This window comes from Ciconia boyciana, chromosome 5, assembly GCF_034638445.1.
Source record: "Ciconia boyciana chromosome 5, ASM3463844v1, whole genome shotgun sequence".
Classification (NCBI taxonomy): Eukaryota; Metazoa; Chordata; class Aves; order Ciconiiformes; family Ciconiidae; genus Ciconia; species Ciconia boyciana.
This window is the reverse complement of record NC_132938.1, coordinates 33,784,673-33,802,933: the sequence shown is the minus strand read 5'-3', so window position 1 is coordinate 33,802,933 and position 18,261 is coordinate 33,784,673.

Here is an 18,261-nt window from a genome sequence, read left to right as displayed (position 1 = left end):
AGGGAGACTCCTTTTTTGTTGCAATAATTTCCATGCTTATTTGTTTTGTTTTGGGACATGAGAAAGTGGGATAAGGAGAGAGATTTGTGTACCGGGTAGGGGGCAGGTACTGTGTTCGCTATCAAGTGCCAAGAGTTCAGATTAAATCTTCAAGCTTGAAATATGTCTGCCTGAAATGTTTGAAGACATTTTTCTACTTGCCTGAGAGCTCCCCTTGATACTGGGTGTTCAGTTCTGTGCACTCTACATGCTTTCAGACAAGCTAGAAGTAGTAATAGTCTGACAGAACAAGGTCCTTGTGCAATGCCTCTGATGAGTGGCATGGTTTGACAGAAAAGAAGAATGGTGGTTATGGGAAAGACCCCGTTAGAAAACGTGAAAAAGAAAGATTTAATTTTTTTTTCCCTCCAGCACCATACATGGTGTTTGCAGGGCTTTGGTGTGATTTGGCAGCTGACATTCTTTAGTCCTTTTCCTGTCTCTTACTTTTGCATTGACAGTCAGATGTGAAAATTATGAATCCCACTGTCTTCCTTCTGAATCTAAATTCACTCCATCTTGTGATTCTGTGGCTCTCTTGATATCTCTAATGCAGAGATCTCCTGGCAGAACAATTTCCTTAAAAAGCAAGTAATGATGAAATGTTTAAAAAAATAAAAAAGAAAAACTCGTAAGTGCTCTGTACTTTTTTTCCAAGGTCTTAATATTTTCCTATTTCTGTGATTTGTTACTGTTCTTCATATTACTGTGAGTTATAGTTTAAAGGAAATAATGAGTCGATATATTATGAAAAATGGTAATTACTCATGAATTTCTATTGCTGGAAAACAGCCCTTGAAAACTGATGCAACAGTAATAAAAACTAGTGTTCACTGTAAAGAAAAAAAAATAAATTGATAGTTCTGAATTTCATGCCATAAGTACTGGTTCCGCATAAAGGTCTACCTTGTAGATTTTGTTTAGATCTTGAAAGGCAGAACGTATAGGCAAGAGGTGCAGAACCAAAGCTTCAGAAATAGGTGAAACTCTTTGTTGAACATTGTCAATAAAACTAAAATTCCTGATGAAGAATTTTAAGTGTTGCAAAGTGCTGACATGAGGAAGAACACTTGATTATAAGGTAGCTCTGAAAAACTGATTATAGGGCTGTTATATGTAAGCCAGAGGGTTTCAGAGTGCAGCTTCGTGAATTGTCCTGCTAGAGAGCAAGGTTTATCGTTGCTTTTGATTAGTAAGGTCTTGCTCATTTTCAATTTCATGCACTATTCAACACTGCCACATAGTTCATGGAAGAGCACATTATCCCCCACTGGAAAATTAATTCCTTCTGGTATCAGTTGTATAAGATTTCTAAATCTCTTGGCTTGGGACTCTCTAAACATGGGAAGGTGATTTGTTCATCTCCTCAAAATCATGAGATTTTGTTGAATGTTTTGCAATGGTATTGAATAAAATTTTGAAGTAAACTGTAAGCTTGAACTCTTTGAAGAATGTAATTATATTGATATTTTACTTCTTTTATTAGTAGCAATAAAGGATTAAAGCCCTTTGAATGACATGGGTTGAAACAAAGCTTTAATGAAAAAGACTGAACTGGACTCAACAGAGTACTGTATTGGACCTTTCATGAGACTCTTCCCATGTAGATTACTAGGAATTAACATAACAACAAATTACCATTAATGACATAATAAAAGAATGAAAAAAAAGTCTTGTCACTCTGCTATCTCATGTTTTCCTGTGAGAACAAGAAAATATGACAGATATGCCGAAGACAGAATAAAGATATTTCCTTATATTCCTTATATAGGTTCAGGATATTGGGTCATATTAGATGACTATGATTGAAATTGAGAGCTGACAGTAAAGACTGAACAGGAATTAGCTAAAAAACCATGAAAAAATATTTTTTTTTCCTGTGCAAGCTAAGTTTATTTGGTTTTAAATAACTGTTAATGCCGAGTACTGTAATATTGTTAAATATTCTGTTTTCATGTTGCATATCTTAATCTTTCTTCCTAAAGCAGAACAAACACACGCCAGTGGCAAAATGTGCCAGTAAGCATGAATTCTCACACTCTTACAAATGGGTGCAAAAATCAATAATGAAATCAACTTCCCTCTTGTTTCCTAGAAGGCTGCTACAGTGTCACTTAGGTTGTGCTTTTGTGGGAGGGGCAAACTGACATAAATTTGTAACTGTAGCTATTGGACTATGAGCAGAAGTCATAGGTAAAGGAATTGTTGGCTTTTAAGACAACTTGCAGAAATTGTTGGCTCTTAAGAAAAAACCTCACACTTCATCTTAACCACTGTATTGGAACTTTACAAATAAAATATTTGGATTCATATGAAAGCTTCCTATGGAGTCAGTTAATTCCATCCTCCTCCTTTATTTTTAAATAGGCAACTAAATATCTAAATAATGGTAGTATAAGTACTTTCTTGCCTTCAGTCTTTTTCTAAAAATGGGGAAACTGAGATGCGCAGAAGTGAAGAGCTGGATCTCTAACCTATCATTCCTGCATGCAGTCAGACCCTGGGAGGTTTGTTAGAAACGAACTACTGTTTAGTGATTTGGGCTTTGATTTCTGGACCAAGCTAACTGTTTTCTCATTTTCTCAACTGTTTTCTCAAGGTTTGGGCCTCTTGAATTATGTTTTTGTTATGAAGTCAGCTGTGGTGACTAGCATCTGAGTTGGAGCATCTTGGTTAACCTAATCTAGAGATGAGCTACCATACTGCAAAACTGCCTACGTTTGTATCCATCAGGATCACGAATATTTCTTGGTGGCAGTGGTGGAAATGTGTCACAGATCCTAATGCTAGGGTAGCTAAAACAGTACTAAGGTATTTTTTCCTGTGTGTTGTACAGGTTAATTCTCCAGCAGCTAACTTCACTGGCAAAACACACAGACAGTAACCTCATCCTGCACTTCCATTTTCATTGAATACGTGAATTGCCTGCGTCGGTGCTTCTCATTGTAGCTCTAAATGGGAAAATTAAAATGACAAAAAATGTAATCCATAAATAATTTGTTAGCACTAGTCTTAAAAATTGCAATTCCTCTGCATAGTCAAGCCAAGCTTCTATCATGCCTAATTAACTTAATAAAGGATTGAGGCTAGATTTGAACAGTCTGTGTCGTTACATTTCTGAACACTTGAAACTTTAGCTAGAGCAGCTTTGACCAGACATGTGGCTTAACAGTCAATAAAAATTATTTTATCACACAACTCTAAATTGTCCTTTGGATTTAGTTTTGTAATATGTGTTATGCTTTCTTGCCAAGGTCTGGAAAGGTCTTGAGCACTTGCTTCTGTCTTTGGGCGATTGCATAGTGGATAAAATTATTGCAGGACCACTTTAATGATTGATGTATAACTACATGAACCGAAGCGATAACTTTGAGAACCCAATAGGCAAGTTTTTGAAATCCCATTATGATTTGTCTATGTGTGTGTGCGTGCGAATACATGTGCATGCATGCATTCTTTTTAATGTAAGCTAGAATTTAGAGAAAGTCTGGAAATTTGTATTAACTTATTTTTCTTTTGTTTCTGTAATGAAAGTCTGTGACATTTGCATATACAGATTACTTGTTGGGTAACCTAAAATAATGGTCTTATGCAACTATTAAGACTGGACATCAAAAGAAAGATAGTAACTGTGCTCAAAGTATTAGCTAAACCACCCACCTACACAAAATAATTCTGAGCTCTGCAGGTACTCTGTGGATGTTGCTTAGTAATGTTAGAGGAAATATTCTTTTTGCTCACTTTTTGGAATAAGTCAGTTAAAGACGTGCAACAGTATTAAGACTTTGACAAATTTAGGGTTGTCTTTGAGGTATGTAAAAGCTGCTTGTGATGCAGCTGGATAGGTTTATGAGGATCTTGGAGAATGCTGTACAATCTTTTTTTTAATTTGTATTATTCTCTTCTGTAGAGAATACAAAACTCTCTTTTATTTGTATCACTCTCTCTGGTGCTGCAACGACAAATAGATCAACTGAGAGAACACCCTTTGCCTGAAGTATCTTTAAAACTGTGTATGTGAAGCTGGATGATGAATTGAATAGTCTGTTTCAAAGGACAGATATATAGTGTCTGAATATGAAAAGGCATAAGTGCATGAGAGCATGTCACAACCATATGTAGTGCTGGCTGCTCTCAGTGATAAAACAGTTTACTATTGTCTTTGCCACCAACAAAGTATGTCAATTTAGGGTCTGATGCACCTTCTGCCTTATTTATTGGATTCTGTATACAGTATAACATTTTGCAATGCCTATTGCTTAAGAGTAAAACCCAAGAATTCATCTTTGGCTTTATTAAAAAGTAAATCTGTTTCCTTCAGTTCATTCCCTGCCCCACCCCCCACCTCCCAGCAGTTGCAGTCTTTATTTGATGCTTGTCTCTTTTAGTTTCTGAAATGTATAAAACTTATGATTTATTCTAACTTTAGTTTACTTGCAGTTGGAGGACTGAATAGTTTAATTAGCATAACTATTTAATGGAGACAGGATTTAATATTCCTCAGAAAACAATAGAATTGTGTTTAGGTAAGGTTCAAATAAAAGCAAAGGCTTAAGTTTCTGGATCCTGTTTTTTTGGATAAAGACTAAGCTGACTTTTGCACATCTGCTTTGTGACCTGAAATGGAGAAAAAAAAAAAAAGCAAACTAATGCTAGATAATAAATGGTCTTCTAAAATTCCAGTTTATAACACCCCAGAACCAGATTCATTACATGAGGAGGACAAAGCCTGATTTTAAGAACAGTGGACCTTGCTTGACGTTGTATAAACCATGATTCTGCCAGTAAAGGTCAACCTTTCCTCCCAGTACCTTGATGTAACTTTCCACTCTCCTGTTTGTTCAGTTTTTTAAATATTCTTTATGTAATCTTTCTTTGTTTTTCTCTCTTTTTTTTCATTCCTTTGTCTCTGGGGATTAAAATGTGTGGATATTGAAACACACTCTCTTTTCTTCTGTTTATATGCTTCTCTGCTGTGTCCTGCCCCTTTCCCACACTCTGCTCTTGATGTTTCATGGTTTTATCAGATGTAGTTCAGACTCTGAATTCTCTAAGAGCAGTTAGATGGAATAAGTAGGCTTGTTCTTGCCTGCTGCATGGTAGTTCCATTTAAATCAGACTAAACTAACCCTAGATGATGACTCTGGCAAATCAGTTATTGAGAAACCATCTTTAAATTTAGGCTGAAAGACCAAAGGGAAAGAAAAGGAACTTTTTTCTGATCTTGGAAGTATTTGGTACTTTATTTTTTCTATGATTCTCTAGAAGGTTTGAATGCTCTTAATGCCCTTTAAAAGACAAACTTGGAGAAGATAGCAATGATCTTTTTCATTCCCATTTCTAACAGTTCAATGGTCAGGATATATGCTTGGGGTAAAGACATTAAAATCCCTTCTGTGAGTTAAAAAATATTTTTAAGAAACTCTACTAAAAGGCTGTGCATTCATAGCCACTATAACCCTTGTAACTCTTGCGATTACTATGGGAATGTTTATCTTCCAATGTGTAGTCAAAGGAAGTCTAAGATGTTTCGTCTGCTGTTTTGTGTAACAGTCTGTGTGTTTCCTGCAGCATAGACAGCACTCTACCCAGTGATAGTACTATAGTTGTGAAGACAGAAAGTTATTGCAGGGTGTTGTTCCCTTTTACACATGCCCCAAATCACTACCAGGGTTCCACAGTCTTGTTGATTGATCTGAACTTGGTGCCTGACCATGGGCATTGTTTCATCTTAAATACAGAGACCCTAGAAATAGAGAGGTACATGTAAGAAGCATTGTAATTGTCCCTTATGTCAAATATGCCTTTCATGAGAATATAAGGATCCATAAGACATTGCTTGGATGAATCATCACAAAATTTAAAGATTTATTTATTGTTTTTGATCAAAGTAAATGTAGTTATGTTACACCTAGCTATTACGTTGATATTTTTGGATGGTGTTTATAGGATGGAGATGATTCATCATCTGAAATATGTCTTTAAGAGAACTAGCAGCACCATTGATGAGTTTTAGGCTTTTTGAGAACTGCAAGCTTTACCAAAGCAAAAGAAAATTAAGCAAGATATGTAGGTTCAAAAGTATCAAATAGGTAAGCAGAATATTCTGTTCTAAACGTCCAATATATTTTCAGGAAGCAAATAGTAAGCTGTGTACATGAAGAAAACCATTTGAAAATTTGGAATAACAGAATGTTGCCTAATGAATTGCTTATTAGTTCACTGAAAGCATTTGTATATTTATCTTTGAATTTGTTAGGAATGAATGGTAGGAAAGAGAAAGGCAAAACTTGCTTAAATATTTGTAAGAGGGAAAAGCTCTAAATTCAACTGTCTAGATGATGTAAACTGAGAAAGACCTAAAAAGCTTGCCTTGAAATCCCTGCAAAAAAGACAGTGTTTTGAAATATTACTATCTCCAGTAGTAAAAATATAAGATTTATGTAAGAATTCTGAAATGCAAGATGACAACATTAGTTGTGAAATGTGAAAGATCAGCCAAGTACTCTCTTGTAACCATTGGCAGCAGACAAGCAATTAAAGACCTTTCAGACAGCAATTCATTGTATTAATGAGCATAGCCTTAAAAGACAGCATTTGTATTTGTAGATAGCTGAATTTATGATGATGATAATTATGAACATTATGCTTAGCAAATGTCTGTAAATGTACTAGCTGAATAGCTTGGGTGAATAGTGTTCCCTCTGTGGATCACATGCACTTGTCTCTTGGTCTGAAACCTTGGTAAATAAACTGATGCACCACCTTTGATAAACAAGGGGAGGGAAAAATTCAAATAATTCTTTTTTACTTCCCTAGGATGGGTATAAACAGGGTCTTTGGCTAGTTATGGGTCAAGAACAGAAGTGAAGAATAACCCCAAGAACTCTGATACCTTAGAGGAACAGGTCTTCTCTCACAGGCTTCTCTATTCAAAGTCCTCCTTTCAAGCCTTAAGCCTTCTTCCTTCAATGGATACCTGCTGTCTTCCCTCAATAAGATCAACTTTTTTCTTAATACTTAAAGGACCCATGTGCTCTTCCAGATAAGTCAAAATAAAGAATTAAAGATCATTATTTTTTGGAGCTGTGACTGGAAATATCAGTCTTTGCTAATACCTCATTCATGCTTGCAGCAAGGAAATATCCTTTAAATAAAAGTAAATGATAGTGAGTTGGAAAACTCTAGCATACATTACTGACTCATCTACTTGTAAGACTTTTATTTAGGAATATTTTCACAAATTGGTGTTATTTTGTAATTATATAAATCACAGTGCCATGGTTCTCTGTTGACACCAATACAGTGACTAAAGAAGTTCTGATTTTTCTTTCTTTATTTATTTAATTTAGATTTTTAGTACCTTTGACATTATTCATAACATTGCTGGAAAAGGCTTTACAATGATTACCACATTTCTCTGAAAAGGGAAAGAACAGTGTCACTTTATTTCCTATGTGACAGAAAGGTCAGATAATAACTACCCAAATAACATCTTCCATGATTACAGCAAAGCTCTCTTCCCTACAGAAAATGTGCTATTTCTGCAGAAAGAAGATGCAGCAAAAAATATTATTCTCTTACTGTTGAAAGCATTGAAGTACATCTCTTATTCACAAGAGCATTTGAAATTCTCTGAATTTAATAGGGGAACTTGCTTGATTCAGTAGGGATCAAAACCCATCAAGATAGACAGCTTGGCATATCTTCCTAATATATAAAAATAATTCATTTGAACCAAAGACTCCTATCATGACAGATGTTTCTGTCAGCATCATAAAAAAAAAAAAAAAGAAAAGATCTTACAAAGAGAAGTGCAGGTTTTGATTGGATTGTTAGCATGCTTTTTTAATAGCCTAGTCTGATTTGCTTGGGGATATTTTTATTTTTTCTCTTTCCTCTTATTTTCATTTCTTCAAATGGTCTACTACTGTTTTCTTATTTATTAATATTTCAGTGTTTGTATTTGGAAGAAAACAGAAACAACTGTAAAACAGCTTACTACAGGCAACATTCAAAGTGATACAAATACGCCTTTTTTGTTTCCTAGAATTTATAATTCCTTCAGTTGGTGCCAGAAAATAATTTTCTTCCCAAATATTACAAAGTCAGTAACTTTTTGACCTTCTTCATTTCTTTTCACTGGCCAATGGTCCATGATGAGAGTTGGAAGCTTTTCCTTACAGTCTTTGAGTAGGATTCTGTTCTGTATTTTGTAGATGGCTACAGGCTCCATCTGTTCTCGATACCAGAATTCAGACACTTTACAATTTCTTGCCATGCATAGGCCCACTATCTCTTTCTGTTATACCTTCTTCCACAAATTTTGAGGAGGATTTCTTCATTCTTGTTCCTTACCTTCAAGGTTTCCCATTAACAGATATTTAGGAAAAGGTTGCTAGTATATATAATACAGGCCTTCCAGTGTGGGAACTGATTTCAGTTTGGTGGATTGTAAGCTTTGAGCTGTCCTAAGACATGAACCTAATCATATTTTGGTTGTAGTGAAAAGCTGTGAATATACTTTATTTGCTGTTTACCCTGTTCTGCCTTGATACTGCTGGAACAAAAAGAACCAACTACTGCTTCATCATGCTGGAAATATTCTTGCTTATTGCCATCTGTCTAGTTGTGTTTACTTTTCTAATTGACCTTTTTTGTAGATAAAAACTGTAGTTGTGTATTCCTGAAATATTAGAATTGCTGTTAGAGGAAGCAAACTTGTTTTGTGTGCATTTTCTGGAAGATGGTTGCTAGTTCCAACCATTAAACTTTTTGAAATTATAATGTTAGTGGGTATTGCAAATACTGGCTTGCTTTAGTGTATGAATGGTTGACCCTGTAAATATTTTTTCTTATTTTTTAAACTTCAGATAGAATGTTTTTAGCATTTAGCAATGTTAGTTTATTCTTTATGTATAATATATAGAAATGTTATGTATGTATTTTTAGTTTGTGATGCAAAACAGATATTGGGAAACATTTCAGAGTAAAACAAATACATGGTGTCCTGGTTTCGACTCGGATAGAGTTATTTTTCTTTCCAGTAGCTGCTATGGTGCTGTGTTTTGGATTTAGTATGAGAATAATGTTGATAACACACTGATGTTTTAGTTGTTGCTAAGTAATGCTTACACTGGGCAAGGACTTTTCAGCTTCCCATGCTCTGCCAGGTGCACAAGAAGCTGGGAGGGGGCACAGCCAAACTGGCCAAAGGGCTATTCCATACCATATGACGTCATGCTCAGTATAGAAACTGGGGGGAGTTGGCCGGGGGGAGTGATCGCTACTCGGGGACGAGCTGGGCATCAGTCAGCAGGTGGTGAAAAGTTGCATCACTTTTTTTTTTCCTTGGGTTTTGCTCCTCTCTCTCTCTCTTTCTCTCTCTCACTGTTTTCCTTTTCATTTCCATTTATTATTATTATTATTATTATTATTATTATTATTATTATTATTATATTTTATTTCCATTATTAAACTGTTCTTATCTCAACCCATGAGTTTTCTTACTGGTGTTTTTCAGATTCTCTCCCCCATCCCACTGGGGGTGGAGGGCGAGCGAGTGGCTGTGTGGTGCTTAGTTGCTGGCTGGGGCTAAACCATGACAGTCCGTTTTTGGCACCCAACGTGGGGCTCGAAGGGTTGAGATAACAACAGATCTGACCAGAGCATGTTAAAACAAATTTGTGATAAGCTTTCATTATATTAGTTTAATAGTCGCTGGTCACAATGTTGATTCATGTGCTCTCAGAGTTGTTGTGCTTGTTCTTAAAGTTGTGTTATGTAACACCTTACTTGCCGTATGCATTCTCTGTGGTGCTGTTTATCACCTCTGGGAGATGGATTAAAGCTATCTCTTTGCTGTAGTGTGTAACACTGGCTTATGGTATGATAAAATTCTTGGTTGTGAGATTGTACTCAGCACTGCTGTCATCCCTGTACTTCGGGAGCCATCTCACGGAAACTATTAATAATTACACTTTTTACCTCTTCTCGGAGAGCCAATTATGGGGAAGACACCTTCCTTCACCTTCCCCTTCTCCTCCAGGCTGATTACAATAGCTTTTGAGAGTTTTGAATATCATTGGGATGTTCAAACCAGCGTGTTACTATTGCTATGTCTACTGAATGTTTCAGGCCTTGTTTAAGGTTAAACAGCTATTTAAGAATACCACCCAGAGATCTTCCCCAAGGCTGGACAGTGAGCGGCAGGGTGTGTAGAATAGTATGGGCCCAGTACTTAGGCAGTGGGCACCTTCAATGTTTTGGAACTTCACCCCTGAACAAGTGCAGAATCCTGAGAAACTAGTAAAATATTTGGAAAATTATGCTGTCATCCTGGCAATTCCAGGGAGACACAAGTCGCTGCAACATGCTGGGGCCTGGTCCATGCCTACTGAGCCCTGCTCAACACTATTCAATACCCTCAAGGGGAAGAGAAGGTCTCTGGATCTGATGACAAAGCGACAGGCACCACGGCTACTCCAACACTGGTGACAAGCACCGTGGCTACTCCAGACCCCCCTGAGACAGGCACCGTGACTACTCCAACCCCAGTGACAGGTACTGTGGTTACTCCAATCCCCGCAACAGGCACTATGACTGAACCAGGGAACCAACCCGTGCCAGAATCAGTCGCCCCTATGCACAAGAAGAAATCTTGGAAGGGAAAGTCAGCTTGTTTAGAAAGGGATGATGAAAAAGCAGGGCCATCATGAGGAGAGGAGGAGGAAGAGGAAGAACTCATGGACAAGACAGAAACCACCCGATCCCTATCCCTGAGTGAGCCGCAAGATACGCAAAAAGATTTCAGCTGTCATCCAGGCAAGCCCATTGTCACCTGGCTGCTCCATTGCTGCGATAATGGGGCCAGTAGCCTGGAATGAGAGGGTAAGGAAGCCAAACAGCTGGGATCCCTTTCTGGGGAAGGGGGCATTGACAAACTGATTGGAAAAGGGGCACAAGCTCTCAGCCTCTGGAGGAGAATACTGTCAGGTATGAAGGAAATATATCCCTTCAAGGAAGATGTATATATTGCCCAGGCAAATGGACCACCATGGAGAGAAGCATCCAGTACCTGAGGGAATTAGCCATACTGGAGGTGATTTATGGTGACTTGGACAATGAGCAGTTATCCAAAGATCCAGATGAAGTCAAATGCACATGACCCATGTGGTGGAAGTTGGTATGGAGCGCATCGGTGTCATATGCCAGCTCATTGGCAATACTGACCTGGAAAGATGAAGAGGGACCAACGGTGGATGAAGCAGCTAGCCAACTCCAGGAATACGAAGAAAGTATCTCTTCCTCCCTTGTCTCGGCTGTGGAGAAACTGTCCTGGGAGTTCCAACGATTCAAGAGAAGGTTCTACTCTTCACCTGTATGGACCAGTATCTCAGCTATTAGGAGTCAGCATTCCTCTGCTCAAGAGAGAGAATATAGAGGGTACACACCACGGGGCACCCTATGGTTTTACCTGCGTGACCACAGAGAGGATATGAAGAAGTGGGATGGAAAACCTACCTTGACCCTAGAGGCACGGGTACATGAGTTGCAAGGAAAAACAATCAGACAAGGGGGTTCTTCCAGGAAAAATGCTGCTCCAGTTTCCAGTGGACAGTTCCCCAGACAGAGTAGAAGGGCTGATCCTACTCCTGATTTTAATGAAGGAGCTCCTGACTCATATGTACAAGAAGTGGGTAACAAATCCTATGACCAGGACTAGAGGGGCCGTGCCTCCAGCCAGGTGGAGGAAAGGGACAACCGGGTTTACTGGACTGTGTGGATTCGATGGCCTGGCACATCAGACCCACAGGAGTATAAGGCTCTAGTAGCCACTAGTGTGCAGTGTACCCTAATGCCATCAAGCTATACAGGGGCAGAACCCATCCGTATTTCTGGAGTGACAGGGGGATCCCAACAGCTAACTGTACTGGAGGCTGAAGTGAGCCTAACTGGGAATGAGTGGCAAAAGCACCCCATTGTGACTGGCCCAGAGGCTCCGTGCATCCTTGGCATAGACTACCTCAGGAGAGGGTATTCCAAGGACCCAAAAGGGTACTGGTGGGCTTTTGGTATAGCTGCCTTGGAGACGGAGGAAATTAAACAGCTGTCCACCCTGCCCAGTCTCTCAGAGGACCCTTCTGTTGTGGGATTGCTGAGGGTTGAAGAACAACAGGTGCCAATTGCTACCACAACAGTGCACCGAAAGCAATATCGCACCAACCAAGGCTCCCTGATTCCCATCCATAAGCTGATTCATTGACTGGAGAGCCAAGGAACGATCAGCAAGACTCGCTCACCCCTTTAACAGGCCCATATGGCCAGTGCGAAAGTCTAATGGAGAGGAGACTAACAGTAGACTATCATGGCCTGAATGAAGTCATGCCGCCGCTGAGTGCTGCCATGCCAGATATGCTGGAATTTCAATATGAACTGGAGTCAAAAGCAGCCAAATAGTATCCTACAATTGATATTGCTAATGAGTTCTTCTCAATCCCTTTGGCAGCAGTGTGCAGACCACAGTTTGCGTTTACTTGGAGGGGCGTTCAGTACACTTGGAATTGGCTGTCCCAGGGTGGAAACACAGCCCCACCATTTGCCAGGGACTGATCCAGACTGCACTGGAACAGGATGAGGCTCCAGAACACCTGCAATACACTGATGACATTATCGTATGGGGCAATACAGCAGAAGAGGTTTTTGAGAAAGGGAAGAAAATAGTCCAAATCCTTCTGAAAGCTGGTTTTGCCATAAAACAAAGTAAAGTCAAGGGACCTGCACCAGAGATCCAGTGTCTAGGAATAAAATGGCAAGATGGACGTCATCAGATCCCAATGGATGTGATCAACAAAATAACAGCCATGTCTCTGCCATCTAGCAAAAAGGAAACACAAGCTTTCTTAGGCATTGTGGGTTTTTGGAGAATGCATATTCCAAATTACAGTCTGATCGTAAGCCCTCTCTATCAAGTGACCCAGAAGAAGAACGATTTCAAATGGGGCTCTGAGCAACAAGAAGCCTTTGAACAAATTAAACAGAAGATAGTTCATGCAGTAGCCCTTGGGCCAGTCCGAGCAGGATAAGATGTAAAAAATGTGCTCTACACTGCAGCTGGGGAGAATGGCCCTACCTGGAGCCTCTGGCAGAAAGCACCAGGGGATGCTCAAGGTCGACCCTTAGGGTTTTGGAGTCAGGGATATAGAAGATCCAAGGCCCGCTATACTACAACTGAAAAAGAGATATTGGCAGCATATGAAGGGGTATGAGGTGCTTTGGAAGTGGCTGGTACTGAAACACAGCTCCTCCTGGCACCCCAACTGCCAGTGCTGGGCTGGATGTTCAAAGGGAGGGTCCCCTCTACACATCATGCAACTAATGCTACATGGAGTAAGTGGGTCGCACTGATGACACAAGGAGCTCGAATAGGAAACACCCCAGTCGCCCAGGAATCTTGGAAGGGACCACGGACTGGTCAGAAGGCAAAGATTTTGGAATATCACCAGAGGAGGAAGTGACACATGCTGAGAAGGCCCCACTGTACAATAAACTACCAGAAAATGAGAACCAATATGCCCTGTTCACTGATGGGTCCTGTCGTATTGTAGGAAAACATCGGAGATGGAAAGCTGCTGTATGGAGTCCTATATGACAAGTCGCAGAAACTGCTGAAGGAGACGGTGAGTTGAGGCAATTTGCAGAAGTAAAAGCCATCCAGTTGGCTTTAGACATTGCTGAATGAGAAAAGTGGCCAGTGCTCTATCTGTGTACTGACTCATGGATGGTGGCAAATGCCCTGTGGGGGTGGTTACAGCAATGGAAGCAGAGCAACTGGCAGCGCAGAGGCAAACCCATCTGGGCTGCTGCATTGTGGCAAGATATTGCTGCCTGGGTAGAGAACCTGGTTGTAAAAGTACGTCACGTAGATGCTCACATAGATGCCCAAGAGTCAGGCCACTGAAGAACATCAAAACAACCAGCAGGTGGATCAGGCTGCTAAGATTGAAGTGGCTCAGGCGGATCTGAACTGGCAACATAAGGCTGAATTATTTATAGCTCGGTGGGCCCATGACACCTCAGGCCATCCAGGAGGAGATGCAACATATAGATGGAGGGGTGATCAAGGGGTGGACTTGACCATGGACACTATTGCACAGGTTATCCATGAATGTGAAACATGCGCTGCAATCAAACAAGCCAAGCGGTTAAAGCCTCTCTGGTATGGAGGGCGATGGCTGAAATATAAATATGGGGAGGCCTGGCAGATCGATTATATCACACTCCCACAAACCCGCCAAGGCAAGCGCTATGTGCTTACAATGGTGGAAGCAACCACCAGATGGCTGGAAACATATCGCGTGCCCTATGCCACTGCCTGGAACACTATCCTGGGCCTTGAAAAGCATGTCCCATGGCAACATGGCACCCCAGAGAGAACTGAGTCACACAATGGGACTAATTTCTGAAAAAAACTCATAGAAACCTAGGCCAAATAGCACGGCACTGAGTGGGTATATCACATCCCCTATCGCACACCAGCCTCTGGGAAAATTGAATGATACAATGGACTGTTAAAGATTACACTGCAAGCAATAGGTGGTGGGACATTCAAACATTGGGATACACATTTAGCAAAGGCCACCTGGTTAGTCAATACTAGGGGATCTGTCAACTGAGCTGGCCCTCCCCAGTCAAAACTTTTATGTACAGTGGAGGAGGATAAAGTCCCTGTAGTGCATGCAAAAAATATGCTGGGGAAGACAGTCTGGGTTATTCCTGCCTCAGGCAAAAGCAAACCCATTCGTGGGATTGCTTTTGCTCAAGGACCTGGGTGCACTTGGTGGGTAAAGTGGAAGGATGGGGAAGTCCAATGTGTACCTCAAGGGGATTTGATTTTGGATGAGAATAGCCAATGAACTAAATGGTATGATGTTAATTGCTATATAATATTGTATGTCATTACTTTTATGGTCACTACATGCCATATTAATGGTATTACAGTAAGAATCACCCAGATTAATGAAGAATGAACTTTGATGAAACTGAGCAAAATGCAGTGGTAATGGAACCAGAACTGACTTCAGCATGCAACAATCAAACACCGCAAACCATCTCTCCAGCCCTGAAAAAACTGTTATGACAGATGGAGCCCAAAGTCATGGACTAAATGAACGTAACGGACATTTTAGAGGGATGGCCCATAGACCAAGGGAATGATGTCTGTGTGTATATATCAAAAGACAAGGAAAGTGGTGGTGATTAATTAGAATGTATTGGAAAGGGTAGGACCTGGGCATGATGTAGATGGTACTGAATAAGGGGTGGATACTGTCCTGGTTTCGACTCGGATAGAGTTATTTTTCTTTCCAGTAGCTGCTATGGTGCTGTGTGGATTTAGTATGAGAATAATGTTGATTGGTAACACACTGATGTTTTAGTTGTTGCTAAGTAGTGCTTACACTGGTCAAGGACTTTTCAGCTTCCCATGCTCTGCCAGGTGCACAAGAAGCTGGGAGGAGGCACAATCAAACTGGCCAAAGGGCTATTCCATACCATATGACGCCATGCTCGGTATAGAAACCAGGGGGAATTGGCCAGGGGGCAGCAATCACTGCTCAGGCACTGGCTGGAGATCGGTCGGTGGGTGGTGAGAGGTTGTATCACTTGTTTTTTTTTCTTGAGTTTTGTTCCTGTCTCTCTCTCTTGTTTTCCTTTTCATTACATTTTATTATTATTATTATTATTATTATTATTATTATTATTATTATTATTATTATTATTATTATTATTATTATTTTATTTCCATTATTAAACTGTTCTTATCTCAACCCATGAGTTTTCTTACTTGTGCTCTTCCGATTCTCTCCCCCATCCCACCAGGGGCGGAGGGCAAGCGAGTGGCTGTGTGGTGCTTAGTTGCTGGCTGGGGCTAAACCACGACACATGGCAATATATTTCTGAATACAAATGTTATATAGACAAAGATAAATGTGCGTGTTATTTTTTATAATTCCTAGCACTGTAGAATATTTTTTATATACTCAAAGTAGAAAATATTCCAAGAAGAATAAAATAGGGTTTCATCTTGCAGAAATTATGCAATGACTTATAGATTTATAGAAGAAAACCCCAGATTTAATTGCGTTGATCACATCAGGCCAAGTTATAGAGTAGTGGAAGCAGATATTGCTTCACTTTCAGTGAACAGACCTGAATATGATCTGCAATCATCTTGTTGCTGATCAATCACTTTTTATTTACTCAAACATAAAATTTCATTTCTCTGTTTTGTGAGGTTGAAATAGATTGAGGGTTTACCAAAACAATGTATCTTGATAAAATAATCTTTGGCCTAATCAATGTCATTGAAAGAACAGTGCAGTGGGAAAAGCCAAACATCAAGTATTTGTTATTCAGTTCCAGTGCTGTTAAAGATTAAACCTAGTTGATTTTTAAGTCTGGCTTTTTTTTCTCCCTACCTAAACAAAGACCTTTTTTATGCTAGTACTATTTAAGCAATATTTACTGACAAATACTTTATGTAATTTTGTAATAGGATCATGTTCTTCCAAGGATAATGGTCATAATCTGAAGCCTGCTAAACATGGTGACCAAAGATCAGTATTAAATGTCATGCACATATGTACAATGAAAATGTTTGCATGAATTGAGGAAAGCAAATGTCTGTGTGTGATTTTACTAGATATACTATGCTTTTTGCTTATTAGTGCCACTTTCTGTAAACAAACACAGAGATTAAATAAGCAATAAATGTAGAATTCTCGAATGCCTTCCTTGAGAGCTCAGCACTCTTTTACTCAGACTAATTTATGAATTAGTCTTTACAGCACTGTGCAGATCATACACTCACTTCATGAGTGGACATCAGTGGCTTAGCACCACATAGCTATGCTAGGAGACAGTTCTGGACAGTAAGTGAAGAGAATAAGGGAACTAAAACTAGCTTGGTAAGTGAAGGTAAGAAAAATGCAATTAACTTTATTGACTTAGACTTTGTTTGGAAGTTTCTCTTATGTTGGGGCCAACATCTCTGTTGTACATTGATGCAAGGAGCAACCCCAGCACAACTGTTTATATCAAAGAAGCAAGCTCTTCCTTTTCCTCTGCTCCATTGCTTCTCAGCATGCCAGACTTTTCTCATGTCCTCTAGATAAGTATGAAGTAGTCTTAGTCTTTTCTTTCATTTTACCAGTTAGAGAAAAGGGTGCAGCCAGAAATAGACATATAATGCAAATCAACTTCTGGCTTCATGGCTGGTGCCGTTGTGAAGGTTTTAGCTTTTATGACAGCAGGACATCCTTCAATGACTATAGCCTGTTACAGAGAGATGGGATCCACCTGCCTAGAAGAGGCAAGGGAGTCTTTGGCAGCAGGCTGGCCAACTTGGTGAGGTGGGCTTTAAACTGAAAAACTCGGGGGGCAGGGTCCAAAGTGGCAACGCTCACGCCATTGCAACCAAGTGGTGAATAAACCAGGCCAATCAGAGCAGCGACAAATATTCCTCAGTTGCCTCCCAAGATGAGAACCAGAAGACCAACCACCTCAAGAGTATGTATACCAATGCATGCAGCCTGGTGAACAACAGAAGGAACTGGAGCTCTGTGCCCAGTCAGAAAGTTATGATATCATAGGAATAACTGAAACATGGTGAGACAACTCACATGACTGGAGGATCACGATGGATGGCTATAGGCTGTTTCGTAAAGGCAGACAGGGAAGAAGAGGAGGAGGAGTCACATGCTATCTTAAGGAGAACCTTGAATGTATAGAAGTCAGCTCTGGTGATTGTGGAAACCCTATTGAATGCCTCTGGGTCAAGATCAGAGGGGTCATCTCCAAGGGGGATCTTACAGTAGGCAACTGCTACCGACCTCCAAAACAAGATGATAAGGCCAACAGAGCAATATTTGAGTCACGTAAGCAAGCTTTGGGTCAACAGAACCTAGTTCTTATGGGTGACTTCAACTACCCAGACATTTGTTGCAAGAACAATACCGCAGCTCACATGTCATCCATCAAGTTCCTGTAATGTGTAGAGAATTGCTTCCTCATGCAAATGTTAGATGTGCCAACCAGGAATGAGGCACTGCTGGACTTGCTACTCACAAATGAAGAAAACCTGCTTTGTAATATCTCAGTTAGTGATAGCCTTGGCTGCAGTGATTACAGTATTGTGGAGTTTGGGATTCTGCTGAGCACTCT